Source organism: Salvia miltiorrhiza, chromosome 2, assembly GCF_028751815.1.
Source record: "Salvia miltiorrhiza cultivar Shanhuang (shh) chromosome 2, IMPLAD_Smil_shh, whole genome shotgun sequence".
Classification (NCBI taxonomy): Eukaryota; Viridiplantae; Streptophyta; class Magnoliopsida; order Lamiales; family Lamiaceae; genus Salvia; species Salvia miltiorrhiza.
Window position 1 is genome coordinate 37,772,654 of NC_080388.1, and position 6,354 is coordinate 37,779,007.

Below are 6,354 nucleotides of genomic sequence, written 5' to 3' on the forward strand. Positions count from 1 at the left end.
CCTTGAAATGAAAGCAACCCCTGACCCAGCATGTTGGGAACCCCATGGAATATCAGGTTTTATTTTGATGATACCAAAATCCTTAGGTTTAATTTGTAATAGACTAGGACAGTTTTGAACTCAAGTGTTAGAGTTCGTTTCTAGTTTAGTTAGCAGTTCTGAAGACTGAAGACTGAAGGACTGAAGACTGAAGATACCAACTGAAGTATCAGTTGAAGAATCAGTTCAGAACTGATTACTTAATGCGTGCTTCGAGGACTCAGCAGACTGATACTAAAGTCAAGTATCAGTTAAACATTCTTCCCCGGACTGAACTTCCAACGTTCAAAGAAAGTCACGTGCTTATACAGTATAGCCGCATTAAATGCAGAGATCTCAGGATCATCCCTCTCTGCAGAGGTCATTCCTATTTGGTGGCTACTTTATCAGAGACGTCACATCTCCTGTCTTTCAAGATAGCCGTTTCCACCAAACAAGGAACCTCGAAGATTGAAGCCTCAGCCCAAATTCGAAATGCTCTCCAACAGAAGAAATCTTGAAGACGTTCTCCGCCAACGGATCTATTCAAGACCTCTCCAATAAATAGCGCTCGAGGATCAACTTCAATCTTCACCGATTCAACGACCTAAGCTGAAGCTCTGCCGAAATTGCTACTCAGCCTAAATCTTAAACTCCCCAAAGCTTGAATCGAAGAAGAGAATTCCAAAGCCAAAATCAATCCCTACTGATTACACACATTCTCTTAGACCTTAGGCATATATCTGTTTACCCAGAAGCCCAGGTCAAAACTTGCTCCAAAGAACTTGTTCTTTGAAGTCTAGTTGGCAAGTTTTTCAAACCTCTTTTCGTGAGAAAGAAACCGAGTGTTTGAGTGAAAAGGAGTTCAGGAAGGTACTCTGACTCCGTGAGATCCTAGTGCAAGGTCGTGCTAGGAGTGAGAAATCCGACGCGAGTGAAGCGTGGGTACTGAAGTAAGGTCTCTTCAGTGAAACGATTGTGTGCACCCGGTAAGCACACAGTTTGGTTTGCAGTGCACCAGTTTAGCACTTGCGGAGTGAATTGTTGGTCTGATCAACCGACCGTAGATGTAGGAAACGGTTTTCCGAACCACGTAAAACTCTCTGTGATATTTACAGCTTTCAATCTTTCTGTGTTCTTACTGTTGATAAACTCAATACTGAATAACCGCAAAGAGAAACCTAAGACTAACAACGTGCTCAACCGAGGCTATTACGAAATAAGTTTATTTTCGTTGCGTGTGATATCAGTCTGACTGATCTATCATCTGATAGTCAGGAAGACTTATATCATCTCCGTTTTAGCAAACTCGACTGAAGCCCTTACGTGCATCAGTTAAGTTCCAGTGACTTAACTGATAACTCATTACTGAAGAGTTTTCAGTATCAGTCGTCAACCCTGTTCGGTCAAAACTCTTTTCAAGTCAACAGGTATCATAGTTTGCGTGTAAAGTTTCGTTTTGATCTCATTCTTGAGATCCCTCTGTTTTTAGAGGAGAAATCGAAAAATAGCCCATAGGTGTATTCCCCCCCCATACACCTATTCGAGACCCTCCGGACCTAACACAGCACCATTTATAACGAAAAATCCCTCTAGTTGCAATTTTACCCGGAGCACCCATCACAGAGCCATCTGTGCTGACCTTGATCCAATGAGAACTTGGAGGCCACCAATGAACGTTAATAATCACAGGAGATGAACCAGCACACGTAGTCACGCTAATGGCTCTAATAATGGAATAATCTGACCAACTATTTCGCACGTGGCCCAGATTGCGTTTGGTAGATGTTGGGGTCCATGAGGGTTGACTGACAGATGTATGGGAGGGGGGAGAAATACACATGTAGACTATTTTTCGCAAATCAAACAACCTTAACCAGATTTCACTAGGAAATAGGTTGAAGGCTGATACTGAAAAGTCTTTAGTAAAATGATATCAGTCGAGCACTGGGTTTAACTGATATCCACGTAAAACTTCAGTCTATAGTTTGTAAAACAGAGTAGAGTTATTAATCTCCCTGACTATCAGTTGAGTCATCAGTGAGATCAATAACTCAGCAGCGAAATTTAAACTTAATGCGAATAGCCTTTAGAAAAGGTTTGTCACTTGTAAAATCCTTGGTTACACTTTTCAATTAGTCCAGTTCAGTTGAAAACAATTTAAGCACAAGCAAAGGAATAACTGAAAGCAGATAAAGAACATAAGGATTTTCAGGTGATTCGAAAATAACTTCTGTAACACCCGGCTTTTTCACTACAGTATATATTATTAATATTATTTCCTATTTTCTATTATCTAAAAGAAGAAAGAGAAGTAGAATCACAGAGATGAGATGAGATATTATTAAAATATCCTGAGCTTTTAATTTGCATCCTTTATTAATTTTATTCTTTGAAGCAAGTTTATAATTCCTAGTTAAAGGGATTATTTTATTATTTTCAGAGATGAGATTGGTGATAAATAAGAAATATTATTAGTCGACTTATCGCTCGACTAATCGAAGTGACGGATGTTATTTAATTATTTATCTATGAGCTTTTTATTTTAATAGTGATGATTTAATATTAAGTCATGAATTTGAGATCATATTTGAGATAGCAAGAATTTTATTTTAGCAAATTCATTTCCTAATTTTAGGAATGAATTTATTTGGGATTTTATCTCACAAGAAATTTGAGTTAAAGTAACCTTTGAAGTTTTATTTATTTATTTTAAAATTTTCTATTTCACTTGTGTCTATGGATTTTGGTTTGATATATGCACAAGGAGTAATATGGAGTGGATTTTATAACATTTTCCTTAAAACTTTATTAATAAAATAGCATGTATATCTAGTTTTTGGATTAGAACAAGAAAAAGCTTATGGGAGAAGTCATTACTTTCTTTATCCTTATCTTCCCTACGACTTTCCCTTTCATGCGTATAATCTCCATTCTTCTTTTACTTCAAGAAAACATGAAAACCTACTTTTCATTTTAGTTCCTTGCTCAGACGCTATTTTCTCCCACTTGTTCTTTCATTTCTTTTGTTGTTTCCTCACCAAGCTTTCGGAACAATTGAATCCTCTTATAATCATCCAAGAGTACAGGTAAGAATTTTTATAGTCAAGTATTCTATTCACAATAGAAATTAGAGAAAACAATAATTCTCTTATCTACTCTGTTTGTTTTGTTTCGAAAGTGGGGGCTGGAAGGATAGGCTTCATATTCATATTTTATCTTAATTTCTCTATGCTTTCAATTAGAGACTGATTAGAATTTAGTGATAGGATGAAAACAATCAAAGCTAGATAAAACCCCCAATTGTCGATTCCCTCAAGAACCCTAGAATTCCATCTTCTTAATTTCCATCAATTGGCTGCGTATATATATTTATATGTTTGTGAGGGAATCATTGAGATTTATTTGAGTTTTTATTTGCAAGAAATCATAATTTTCTAATAGTTTAGTTTCAATGGATGTGGGAATTCTTGATATAAGATAGCTACATGTTTGATGCTTGTGTAATTGTACTCTTTGAGTTGTAAAATGAGATCATACGATAGTAATTGGGGGATATCAAGCATGCTACTATATGTTGATGTGTTAAACATGAATTAAGTTTAAGCTAAAGCATGCTAATGTGTATTAGGATGATGTATTTGAGATCCTATAGCTTTTATTTGAGAAAAATATGAGTGATATGTCAATGAGCATTGCTGTCAGTTTTCGGGTTGGACAGAACAGTATGTTTCGGGGTACTTTTGATGATGTTTTCGTAGTCCAAATAACTTGAAATTTTTATTGTAATAACTTCATCATGTGTAGTCGTTCTCTGCAAAATTTCAGCTAAATCCGAGACCATTAGATATGCTAACTTATTTTCTGAAATGTACTGCGCGAAGCAGCGAAGTTCGGTGGCAGATTTTGCCTTTTGTGATATAACTTCTCATACACTTAATGTATTGTATTTTTGTAACTTTCTAATAAAAATAGACTTTGAGAGATTTCTAAAAATGTAAAGCTTGTATTTTTCTTTAAAGAGGTTGATTTTATATGATATTTCAAAGTTGAGATTCATATATAAATACATGTTTGAGATTTCTTACTTGGGATAGTTATGAATAGAATTATGCTAAGTGATTGATGTTTTAGTTATTAATTGTAAGCTAATCTATATAGAATGGATTAGTCTACTCTTAAGTTTTTTTCAACTTGAGATATCCCAAGAGATATGATGTTATTGTTTGCTTTTAGTTAGTGAAGTCCATATAAGTAGATTACTTAGATTAGAGGAAGCAACCCTAAAGTTTCAAGAGATATAAGTTTCAATTAGAAATTCTTTTCTATTTATTTCTTGTCTATCTATACAATCTTACCTTGGGAACCTCATTATAATGAAGGTTCGAGTGGCTTTATAAAGTAAACAAGCAAGGATCTCTACTTCATTAAGCATACCAGGTGGGCATTACTTTTACTATACGTATATAGAGATCCCCTGCGTGTCGCAGGCCTCTTATACGAATGAATGCATGAGATGATTTAACTGTTAATTTCAGTTTTATATATATATCAAACGAGTTTAATGCTACCTTTGAACAAGTTATTTCGTTACAAATCTTTGAACTGGAAAATATTACAACTGTTGTCTTGCCATAAATGTTTAAATTTTAGTATGATATCTATCTGATGTGGCTTTGCCAGTTATGTAATCGAATTCGGGTCTTGAGCAGTTGATAGCTATCCTGCCAGGGCTAGTGTACACCAGTGACCGTGAGTCATCTAGCGGGTTGGCCGGTCAAGTGACCGTGAGAGGTGGCCACCTCTCCGGCACAAAGTTCCAGATATGATAGATTACAAGAGAACTTAGTCTGCAGACGAACTTTAAGAATCACAAATGAACTTAGTAAGCTTGGGCCTTTTTAGCGAAAAACTCCCTTGCTGTACTGTTTATGATGGCATGACAATTTACAGTTTTGAAGCATGTATTTTTATACTTAGGCATACGTGCCCACTGAGTACTTTTGTACTCAGCCCTGCATATATTTCTAAATGTGCAGGTTGAGTAGCTGCCGATGGTGATGAGGTGACGAGCGGGACTCTTTTGTCTTATTATGTATTAATGAACTCTAGGGATACATGTCTTCATACATGTGATCAGAACCTTATTCCGCTGCGTACTCAGAAGTTTTATGTTATTTTGGCTAAGTCGGAATTATCCGAACTTACTAGTTATTTGAGTCTATACGACTAAACCTCCGTTATATTATAAATATCTCTTTTGTTAACAATGATGAAATGCGATCCTTCCTTGTTCGATTATTCCCCTTTCTACCCCGTTTCTAATCTTCCTCCATTAGTCACGGTTTCCCCGGCTTAATTATCCTTAATTAGGGTCGGTCGTGACAGAGTGGTATCAGAGCAGGTTTATTTGCTCTGAACCCTAGAGTTAACCAATTTTTCTAGTATGATCACTAGTATATATGAGTCAGTCAACCAAAGCTCATCACTTCATCACATCGTCATGCTCAGCAAGAAAGAAGGTGGTAATGATTTTAAAACATTGAGAAGTTCACGTTCTATATAAATGTACTGATGCTTACATTCAAGTTTTATTCTTTATTGATTGATTAGATATCTCAATGAACTTAGATGCGTTAAGAATGCATGATCACTGTTACGAGAAGAACAATAGAAGCTAGAAACTCAGTTATATTTCACTATAGCCATGGTGAAGAGCTAAGAAAGAGGAAGATAATCCAATGAAAGCAGTGCAAGCGGAGTGCCACGCACGAATCACTGACGCAGACATAGTTCTTCATTCAGGTTGTTCACGCGAGACGGAGCACCTAATCGACTATTGCCTTATTCGATGATAGTTTAAGTATGATATTGCTTATAGCGATGAGTGCGACTTATGTAATCAGTTAGCTAATCCCTAATAAGTTGAGACTCGCTTCTAGCCTCGATTATCACTAGCTATGGCTTGAGGATAACCTTCATGATTCATGTATGAACTTCAGAGTTAGACTTACGAGGGGTCAAAATGCTTTGTATATAATGTTATAATATTACGATTAAAGCTATCAGCTTATAGTTTCAGATATTCGGAACCATTCTACTTACAGTACCTATCGCAATAGATGAGGACATGACTGAGAATCCCTATTGATTACGATCACCTACTACGAATTGGAAAGACGAGATGTGATATGAGTACTAGCAATTACCAACCATTATGATTGATCATAAAAGTTTACGCAAGTGTGTAAGACGAGAGAAGTTCTCGAAGATGGTTCAGAGTTTAATAATAGCTAGAAGCGCCGACAGTGGATCAATGCTGAAATAAATGAATTA

The 6,354-nt window shown here is 36.2% G+C and overlaps 1 long non-coding RNA gene across 1 annotated transcript; it reads left to right on the plus strand.

Moving 5' to 3' along the window:
* The first annotated feature begins 2,293 nt into the window (after window positions 1-2,293).
* Window positions 2,294-5,296, plus strand: LOC131012300 (uncharacterized). The gene is made up of 3 exons (XR_009097273.1): window positions 2,294-3,107; window positions 4,401-4,458; window positions 5,058-5,296. It is a non-coding gene; the product is annotated as an uncharacterized LOC131012300 (long non-coding RNA).
* The last annotated feature ends 1,058 nt before the right edge of the window (window positions 5,297-6,354 follow it).